This window comes from Theropithecus gelada, chromosome 2, assembly GCF_003255815.1.
Source record: "Theropithecus gelada isolate Dixy chromosome 2, Tgel_1.0, whole genome shotgun sequence".
In the NCBI taxonomy this organism is placed as follows: domain Eukaryota; kingdom Metazoa; phylum Chordata; class Mammalia; order Primates; family Cercopithecidae; genus Theropithecus; species Theropithecus gelada.
In genome coordinates this window covers 110,096,752-110,108,176 of record NC_037669.1, presented here as the reverse complement: position 1 = coordinate 110,108,176, position 11,425 = coordinate 110,096,752, and the positions used below count along the sequence as shown (strand labels likewise).

The 11,425-nt window shown below is 36.5% G+C and overlaps 1 non-coding gene across 1 annotated transcript; it reads left to right on the top strand.

The window, feature by feature from the left end:
- The first annotated feature begins 5,759 nt into the window (after window positions 1–5,759).
- Window positions 5,760–5,894, top strand: LOC112619908. The gene has a single exon (XR_003118386.1). It is a non-coding gene; the product is annotated as a U8 small nucleolar RNA (small nucleolar RNA).
- The last annotated feature ends 5,531 nt before the right edge of the window (window positions 5,895–11,425 follow it).

Below are 11,425 nucleotides of genomic sequence, written 5' to 3'. Positions count from 1 at the left end.
GGTTTTTGTTGCATTTGCCTTTGGGTTCTTGGTCATAAAGTCTTTGCCTAAGCCAATGTCTAGAAGAGTTTTTCCAATGTTATCTTATACAATTTTTATGGTTTCAGGTCTTAGATTTAAGTCTTTGATCCATCTTGAGTTGATTTTTGTATAAGGTGAGAGATGAGGATCCAGTTTCATTCTTCTACATGTGGCTTGCCAATTATCCCAGCACCATTTGTTAAATATGGTGTTTTTTCCACACTTTATGTTTTTGTTTGCTTTGTTGAAGATCAGTTGGCGTAAGGATGTGGCTTTATTTCTGGGTTCTTTATTCTGTTTCATTGGCCTATGTGCCTATTTTTATACCAGTACCATGCTGTTTTGGTGACTCTAGCCTTATAGTGTATTTTGAAGTCAGGTAATGTAATGCTTTCAGATTTGTTCTTTTTGCTTAGTCATGCTTTGGCTATGCAGGCTCTTTTTGGATACCATATAAATTTTAGAATTATTTTTCTAGTTCTGTGAAGAATGATAGTATTTTGATGGGAACTGCATTAATTCATATATTGTTTTTGGCAGTTTGGTTACTTTCACAATATTGATTCTATCCATCCATGAGCATATTTGTTCCATTTGTTTGTATCATCTGATTTCTTTCATCAGTGTTTTGTAGTTTTCCTTGCAGAGGTCTTTCACCTCCTCGGTTAGGTATATTCCTAAGTATTTTTTTTTCTTTGTTTTTAAATTAATTTATTATTATTATTATACTTTAAGTTCTAGGGTACCTGTGCATAATGTGCAGGTTTGTTACATATGTATACTTGTGCCATGTTGCTGTGCTGCACCCATCAACTCGTCAGCACCCATCAACTCGTCATTTACATCAGGTATAACTCCCAATGCAATCCCTCCCCCCTACCCCCTCCCCATGATAGGCCCCGATGTGTGATGTTCCCCTTCCTGAGTCCAAGTGATCTCATTGTTCAGTTCCCACCTATGAGTGAGAACATGCAGTGTTTGGTTTTCTGTTCTTGTGATAGTTTGCTAAGAATGATGGTTTCCAGCTGCATCCATGTCCCTACAAAGGACACGAACTCATCCTTTTTTATGGCTGCATAGTATTCCATGGTGTATATGTGCCACATTTTCTTAATCCAGTCTGTCACTGATGGACATTTGGGTTGATTCCAAGTCTTTGCTATTGTGAATAGTGCCGCAATAAACATACGTGTGCATGTGTCTTTATAGCAGCATGATTTATAATCCTTTGGGTATATACCCAGTAATGGGATGGCTGGGTCATATGGTACATCTAGTTCTAGATCCTTGAGGAATTGCCATACTGTTTTCCATAATGTTTGAACTAGTTTACAATCCCACCAACAGTGTAAAAGTGTTCCTATTTCTCCACATCCTCTCCAGCACCTGTTGTTTCCTGACTTTTTAATGATTGCCATTCTAACTGGTGTGAGATGGTATCTCATTGTGGTTTTGATTTGCATTTCTCTGATGGCCAGTGATGATGAGCATTTTTTCATGTGTCTGTTGGCTGTATGCATGTCTTCTTTTGAGAAATGCCTGTTCATATCCTTTGCCCACTTTTTGATGGCGTTGTTTGTTTTTTTCTTGTAAATTTGTTTCAGTTCTTTGTAGGTTCTGGATATTAGCCCTTTGTCAGATGAGTAGATTGCAAACATTTTCTCCCATTCTGTAGGTTGCCTGTTCACTCTGATGGTAGTTTCTTTTGCTGTGCAGAAGCTCTTTAGTTTAATGAGATCCCATTTATCAATTTTGGCTTTTGCTGCCGTTGCTTTTGGTGTTTTAGACATGAAGTCTTTGCCCATGCCTATGTCCTTAATGGTACTACCTAAGGGCAGCCAGAGAGAAAGGTCGGGTTACCCACAAAGGGAAGCCCATCAGACTAACAGCAGATCTCTCGGCAGAAACTCTACAAGCCAGAAGAGAGTGGGGGCCAATATTCAACATTCTTAAAGAAAAGAATTTTAAACCCAGAATTTCATATCCAGCCAAACTAAGTTTCATAAGTGAAGGAGAAATAAAATCCTTTACAGATAAGCAAATGCTTAGAGATTTTGTCACCACTAGGCCTGCCTTACAAGAGACCCTGAAGGAAGCACAAACATGGAAAGGAACAACCGGTACCAGCCATTGCAAAAACATGCCAAAATGTAAAGACTATTGAGGCTAGGAAGAAACTGCATCAACTAACGAGCAAAATAACCAGTTAATATCATAATGGCAGGATCAAGTTCACACATAACAATCTTAACCTTAAATGTAAATGGACTAAATGGTCCAATTAAAAGACACAGACAGGCAAACTGGATAAAGAGTCAAGACCCATCAGTTTGCTGTATTCAGGAGACCCATCTCACATGCAGAGACATATATAGGCTCAAAATAAAGGGATGGAGGAAGATCTACCAAGCAAATGGAGAACAAAAAAAAGCAGGGGTTGCAATACTAGTCTCTAATAAAACACACTTGAAACCATCAAAGATCAAAAGAGACAAAGAAGGCCATTACATAATGGTAAAGGGATCAATTCAACAGGAAGAGCTAACTATCCTAAAAATATATGCACCCAATACAGGAGCACCCAGATTCATAAAGCAAGTCCTTAGAGACTTACAAAGAGACTTAGACTCCCATACAATAATAGTGGGAGACTTCAACACTCCACTGTCAACATTAGACAGATCAACAAGACAGAAAGTTAACAAGGATATCCAGGAATTGAACTCAGCTCTGCAGCAAGCAGACCTAATAGACATCTATAGAACTCTCCACCCCAAATCAACAGAATATACATTCTTCTCAGCACCACATTGCACTTATTCCAAAATTGACCACATAATTGGAAGTAAAGCACTCCTCAGCAAATGTACAAGAACAGAAATTATAACAAACTGTCTCTCAGACTGCAGTGCAATCAAACTAGAACTCAGGACTAAGACACTCAATCAAAACCGCTCAACTACATGGAAACTGAACAACCTGCTCCTGAATGACTACTGGGTACATAACGAAATGAAGGCAGAAATAAAGATGTTCTTTGAAACCAGTGAGAACAAAGATACAACATACCAGAATCTCTGGGACACATTTAAAGCAGTGTGTAGAGGGAAATTTATAGCACTAAATGCCCACAAGAGAAAGCTGGAAAGATCTAAAATTGACACTCTAAAATCACAATTAAAAGAACTAGAGAAGCAAGAGCAAACACATTCAAAACCTAGCAGAAGGCAAGAAATAACTAAGATCAGAGCAGAACTGAAGGAGATAGAGACACAAAAAACCCTCCAAAAAATCAATGAATCCAGGAGTTGGTTTTTTGAAAAGATCAACAAAATTGACAGACCGCTAGCAAGACTAATAAAGAAGAAAAGAGGGAAGAATCAAATAGACGCAATAAAAAATGATAAAGGGGATATCACCACCAACCCCACAGAAATAGAAACTACCATCAGAGAATACTATAAACACCTCTATGCAAATAAACTAGAAAATCTAGAAGAAATGGATAATTTCCTGGACACTTACACTCTTCCGAGACTAAACCAGGAAGAAGTTGAATCCCTGAATAGACCAATAGCAGGCTCTGAAATTGAGGCAATAATTAATAGCCTACCAACCAAAAAAAGTCCAGGACCAGATGGATTCACAGCTGAATTCTACCAGAGGTACAAGGAGGAGCTGGTACCATTCCTTCTGAAACTATTCCAATCAATAGAAAAAGAGGGAATCCTCCCTAACTCATTTTATGAGGCTAACATCATCCTGATACCAAAGCCTGGCAGAGACACAACAAAAAAAGAGAATTTTAGACCAATATCCCTGATGAACATTGATGCAAAAATCCTCAATAAAATACTGGCAAACCGGATTCAGCAGCACATCAAAAAGCTTATCCACCATGATCAAGTGGGCTTCATCCCTGGGATGCAAGGCTGGTTCAACATTCGCAAATCAATAAACATAATCCAGCATATAAACAGAACCAAAGACAAGAACCACATGATTATCTCAATAGATGCAGAAAAGGCTTTTGACAAAATTCAACAGCCCTTCATGCTAAAAATGCTCAATAAATTCGGTATTGATGGAACGTACTTCAAAATAATAAGAGCTATTTATGACAAACCCACAGCCAATATCATACTGAATGGGCAAAAACTGGAAAAATTCCCTTTGAAAACTGGCACAAGACAGGGATGCCCTCTCTATTCCTAAGTATTTTGATTTTTTTGCAGCTATTGTAAAATGGGTTGAATTCTTGATTTGATTCTCAGCTTGGTCACTGTTGGTATATAGCAGGACTAGTGATTTGTATACATTAATTTTGTATTCTAAAATTTTACTGATTTATCAGTTTCTGCCCTGATGTGATTATTATATATTGTATGCATATCAAAATAACTCATGTACCCCATAAATATACACACCTACTATGTATACACAAAAATTAAAAATAATTTTTTTAAAAACTCTACAGTTTAACAAGACCCCCTGGTGATTTATGTGTAGATCATAATTGGAGAAGCTAAGGTTTGAGTATGTCCCCCAAAACTCATGTGCTGGAAGCTTAATCCTCATTACAACATTGTTGGGAGATAAGGCCTAATGATTAGTGGTGGTTAGACCATGAGGGCTTTACCCTCATGAATGGAGTAATGTCATTATCACTGTAGTGGGTTAGTTATCACAGGAATGGTTTCCTTACAAAAGGATAATTTTGGCCCCTTTTTCTCTCATGTGCCCTCTCTTTGTGCTTCTGTCATGGGATGATACAGCAATAAATCCCTTGCCAGACAATCTTGGACTTCCCAGTCTCCAGAACCTTAAGCTAATACATTTCTGTCTATAAATTATTTAGTGTGCAGTAGCATGTTATAGCAACACAAAACAGAGAAGCATTGGTTTGGGGCACAATGGAAGAGTAATGTGTAAGCCTGAGCTCTAATCCTGATTCTGCCACTTACTAGTCACACTAAATTTTACCTTAGTTTCTTCATCTTAAAAGTGAGATTAAGTAATAACCCCCAGGGATGTTCGGTGATTTTATTTCATTGCATCTGAAGGCCAGAGTAATCCCTCAATAAATATTTGTCAAATCTAGCTACAAAAAAAGTTGGAACCATTTAGTAACCCCCTATTGAAAACCCCTAAAATATCTGTCAAATCTAGCTACAAAAAAGTTGGAACCATTTAGTAACCCCTTTAACTTCTACTTTGAAGTTAAAACTCAAATGTATTTTTACATATCGTTATTCCCCATGAGTTGAATCTGCTCATTTTTATTAAAATGTATAATTAGTTTCTTTGATGTTTCTTCTTAAATTCTCAAATGGAGACTGAAAAAGAAATGGTTTCTTCTCCTTCCCTCTATCTTCCTTCAATTTATCTTTCCTCTAAACACAAAAGAAGGGGAGAACCCTAAATAGAAAAAAAATCAAATGAGCACAACAGCAATTTTTCAGAACTTCAAAATGCATGTAAGTAAATTAAACTCTTTCAAAGTTGCACATGTAGCGCTAAACAGGCCCTTCTGTTAAATGGTTAAATAACAAGACAAGAACACAAAGCAAACTTGTACATAGCATGTATCCAATGTCTGTGTAGAACCCTTGATCTGTTCAAAGGGAAATGGCAGCAAGATAGCCAAAGAGCAGAAGCTTGCCAAACTAAATAAAGAAAATCAAGACAGAGAGCAGGAATAAATGTAACAAAGATACCATAACAATATCTTGGAGTTAGGGTCAGGTGGAATAATTCTTATCTGTTTCTCCTTTTGAAGGGCAGATTAGAACATGATAATTGGAGTTCACATGATACATGATTAAAGTCTCTGGGTAATCACAACTTACAATATCCTGATTATTCCACCTTATTCTTCCTGAAAAAAAGATATATTAGAGGTATATGGCTAAAATATGGGATGTGGGTGATCAATAGCCACAAGGAGCACCTGATGTCAGACTCTTTGATTAATCTGGGACCCCAGGTTTTGAAATAAGGACCAAAGCTACAAACTGTAAAATAGTAAATTGTGTCTGTAATATGAAAGAAACTGCTCTTCCAATTTTGGTTAATGATTGTTTTTTTTCTACATAAATGATTATCTCATCAACCAAATTAGTAGGATTTTTAAAATTCATTGTATAAAATATAGTTTAACTCAAGTGACTCTCTAGTTACAACCTGCTTGTGGATCTTAAGTATAGCTACTTCAATCCTTTTTGCCAACGCCACTAGATTAACAGTTCTACCAAATGGCAAGGCTTCTATCCTTTCTGATGTCTCTTAGATACTCCAAAGTGGATGGGGACTATCTCACATAAAATTTACACAGTTTCCTGTGTCTCTGCTATCCTTATGCTCTGGCACTTTACATTCCTCTTAGCTAATTCTGCTTGGCATAGAACCCACATGGTGTCAATGGCCTTTGACATCATTGGGAGTGTCTATCTTCTCAAATTCTGATGCTTGGGATGACATCCTACCTGCCTCCAAGTTCCTGTCATAAACGCCACCTGATACTTTATTCTGGTCACCAATACATTGGTGTTAACCCAACCTTGACCTCCAGTCCTCACCTCTCTCTGACTGGTAGAGAAATGATGTCCATATTTTCATCACTTCCATGAGAAGGAAGAAGGAATCTGACAGCAGAAATGTTTGGGCTCATAGTAATAAATTGCTTTTAACTTCCACACGTTAACTATCTCTTTTCCAGGGTCATAAGTGACCACAGAAGTCTGAGCTGTGTAAATTTAAAAGCAGCCTCACATTTGTACCCTACATCAATTCTCTCTTCCCATTGTGACAGACTCTTTCATTTGTTGCGGTAATTCTTTTCTCTTAAGGACCCCTTTGTCTCTTATTTTACTCTGGTTTCCTTTGAAGATTTTAATGAAGCCACTTTCTATCCTTCACAAATGTCAGTAAGAGTCTGACCCTGATGTCAGACAAAGCCAGAGGTGGAGTTAGAAGTTATGAGGTAGACTGACAGTAAAGTATTTGATACCTTGATATGTTCAGTCCTGACTTTGCTAGTCCCAAATTTTAAAACTAATTAATAGCACATTTTGAATTATTAGAGACATAACTTTATAATAAAATGGTCCTAGTCGGCATTTTACATGCAAATATGTTCTCAAATATTGAGAGCATTGTTTCAAGTCTCAGATCAATCTCAATGTTACTTGCTAAAAATGTGAAGGTAGGATATGAGCCCAATAATCAGATTACAAAATTCACACCTACCATTAATTCTATTTGCAAATTAACATATGAAATAAGAATACACTCATAGTCTTTAACTTTCAATAATAAACATGTTTCAAGTAAAAGAATCTTGGTAAATATAAAGGCCAATGACTTCATTTTTTTATTTTATTTTTTAATGATTTCAACTTTTATTTTAGAAACAGGGGGTACGTGTGCAGGTTTGTTACCTGGTCATATTGTATGACCATATTGCATGATTCTGAGGTTTGGGGTATGATTGATCCCATCACCCAAGTGCTGAGAACAGTACCCAATAGGTAGTTTTTCAACCCATCTCCCTCGTCCTTCAAGTAGGCCAGAGTGTTTCTTGGTCCCATCTTTATGTCCCTGAGTACCCAATGTTTAGCTCTAACTTACGAGTGAGAACATGCAATATTTGATTTTCTGTTCCTGTGTTAATTTGTTTATGATAATGGCCTTCAGCTGCATTCATGTTGCTGCAAAGGATGAGATTTCATTCTTTTTTACAGCTACATACTGTTCCATGGTATGTATGTGGCACATTTTCTTTATCCCATCCACTGTGATGGGTGCCTAAGTTGATTCCATGTCTTTGCTACTATGAATGGTGCTGCAATGAACATATGCATGCATGTACCTCTTTGGTAGAGTAACTTATTTTCTTTTGGGTATATACTCAGGAAGGGGATTGCTGAGTTGAAGGGTAGTTCAGTCTTGAGTTCTTTGAGAAATCTCCAAACTGCTTTCCACAGTGGCTGAACTAATTTACATTTCCACTAACAGTGTATAAGTGTTCCCTTTCCTCTGCAGCCTCACCAGCATCTGTGGTTTTTTGAGTGTTTAGTAATAGCCATTGTGACTGGTGTGAGATGGTATCCCATTGAGGTTTTGATTTTCATTTCCCTAGTGATTAGTGATGTTAAACATTTTTTCACATGCTCATTGGCATTGTGTGTCTTCTTTTGAGAAATGTGTTCATGTCCTTTGCCCATTTTTAATAGGGTTGTTTTTGATTGTTGATCTGTTTAAATTCCTATAGATTCTAAATATTAGACCTTTATCAGAGGCATAGTTTGCAAATGCTTTCTTCCATTCAGTAGGTTGTCTGTTTACTCTGTCAATAGTTATTTTGCTGTGCAGAAACTATTTATTTTCATTAGGTTCTACTTGTCAACCTTTGGTTTTCTTGCAATTGCTTTTGGGGGCTTTGCCAAAAATTATTTGCCAAGGCTGATATAGAGAAGGGTACCTCCTAGGTTTTCTTCTAGGATTTTTATAGCTTGAGGTCTTATTTTTAAATCTTTAACCCATCTTGAGTTAATTTTTTTACATGGTGAAAGGTAGGCATCCAGTTTCATTTTTCTGCACATGGCTAGCCAGCTATCCCAGCATCACTTATTGAATAGGGATTCCTTTCCCCATTGCTTACTTGTGTTGGCTTTGTCAAAGATCAGATGGTCGCAGGTGTTCAGCTTTATTTCTGGGTTTTTTATTCTGTTCCATTGGTGTAGGTGTCTTTTTTGTGCCAGTACCATGATGTTTTGCTTACTGTAGCCTTATAGCATAATTTGAAGTCAGGTAGCATAATGCCTCCAGCTTTGTTAACTTCCTGGACTAGATGGAGTCACAGACATATTCCATCAGCTATACAAAGAACTGTTATCAATCCTACTGAAACTATTCCAAAAAAATTGAGGAGGAGGGGTTCCTCTCTAACTCATTCTATGAAGCCAGCATCAGCCTGATACCAAAATCTGGCACAGACACAATGAAATAAGAAAACTTCAGGCTAATATTCCTGATGAACATAGATGCAAAATTCCCCAACAAAATACTAGCAAATTAAATCCAGTAGCGTATCAAAAAGTTAACACACCCTGATCAAGTAGGCTTTATTCCTGGGATGTACAGCTGGTTCGATATATGCAATCAATAAATGTAATTTACCACATAAACAGAATTAAAAGAAAAAGCCATATGATTACCTCAATAGATGCAGCAAAAGTGTACAATAAAATCCAAAATTCATTGATGATAAAAACCCTCACAGACTAGGCATAAAAGGAACATATCTCAAAATAATAGGAGCCATCTATGAAAAACCCACTGCCAACACCATACTGAACAGGCAAAAGCTGGAACCATTACCCTTGATAACTGGAACAAGAAAAAGATGCCCTCTCCCACCACTCCTATTCAGTATAGTACTGGAAGTTCTAGCCAGTGCAATCAGGCAAGAGAAAGAAATAAAATGAATTCAGATAGGAAAGGAAGAAGTCAAACTATCTCTTTCACTGATGATATGATTCTATACCTAGAAATCCCTAAAGACTCCACCAAAAGCTCCTATAACTGATAAATGCCTTTAGTAAAGTTTCAGGATACAAAATCAATGTACAAAAATCAGTAGCATTTCTATACATCAATAACATTCAAGCTAAGAGTCAAATCGAGAATACAATCCCATTTACAGTAGCCACACACAAAAAAACTGAAATACCTAAGAACACATTTAACCAAGGAGGTGAAAGATATCTACAAGAAGAACTACAAAACACTGCTGAAAGAAATCAGAGACAACACAAATAAACGGAAAAACATTCCATGCTCATGAATTGGAAGAAACAATATCATTAAAATGGTCATACTGCCCCCCAAAATTTACAGATTCAACACTATTCCTATCAAATTGCCAAAGTCATTTGCCAGAGAAACAGGAAAAAAACAATTCTAAATTCCTTTGGTACTTCATCTTAGAGATAAAGAAATTAAGACTCGTAGAGTTTAAATGATTTCAAAAGTCGCCAGGCTTGAGCTCAAACTGAAACTTCCTTATTCTGTTTGGTTATCTTACCTTTACATCCATTACCATGTAAAAATAGCCTGTGATGTTAAAGTATTTTGCCACAATGACAAAATACTTTTATTTGCCACATTCATTTAGCCAGTGGATATCATTAGAGTATCTTCTATGCGTCAGATGATATGAAAGAAAAGTGATCTACCAGGAGTGAAAATATCAGTTCAAGCTTCAGGTCTTCCAAACCTGATGTGTGTAGAAATTACACCAATGAATGGTATAACCTAATTAATTGTAGGATGAGGCACGTGCTACAATGAAGAGTTACAGCAAAATCATTCATAAGATCTCTTTCAGGTCTCAGCTTCTATAATTCAACTAAACAGCTATACATGTGTTTAAAGAAGAAAAAAACTCATGAATGAAGATTTACAGCTTTACCCGAGAGCAAAGAAAGATGTTCACCTGCCAGATTTACGTCACTGGATAACATCCGATAATTTTTATTTTGTAAATGAAGAGATTATGATAGATTACTACCTGTCACTTTGTTCAAACAAATCAAGCATCTAGTAACTTTAAAAGAAACAGGTAGAGTGCATGCCTTATGTATTCAATAGTATATTTTTAGAATCTAGAAAGATAAAATGATTTTACCAATGCTTCTCTTTTTAAAAAAGAGCTGTTTGATAGACCTAAACATTTAGAATTAAGCTCCCAAATTCATTTTACGTAGACTCTCCAAAAGAAATCGTAAATCAAATTTGGCACTCCATTGAATTGGATCAGATCCAACAGATAATCTCCAAGGTCAACCTAGGTTTTAGATTTCATCTCAGTAAGGTTGAAGGGAAGAAATAGATTTTCACAAATCATTTAATATTTTAAGAAATGGCAGAGGGTTCGATTTTAATAAATAAACCTAAATATGTTTAAAGTCAATTCCTATAGATAAATAGTATGGCTGGCCATTTTTTTCTCATAAAATAAAAGACTATGTTTAATCCTGGTTTTCTCTTATAAATTTATTATTGTGGATTGCTATTAACCAAACTTATTCTTGTTACAAATAAGAAAATACCATTTTAGAGAGATGGGTATTTTTCAGGTATTCACACAGTAGGGCCAGAGCTCAGATTCTGTATTCAATTCTATTCTACTTCACTGCTATCTCCTTTTGGTCCCTTGGCTCCCTGCCAGTTTGGGGGATTTTTTTAAAATATGATTCCAGGTTTTTCTCATTACAATTGGCATTGTGAACAGGATCTGAGAGATCAAATGGTGAGTCAGGAAGGAGTATCTATGGAGGAAATCTTAGAGTTGGCAACGTGCATGTGAGGTGGACATGCCCAACTGCTCAACCTTTGTGGG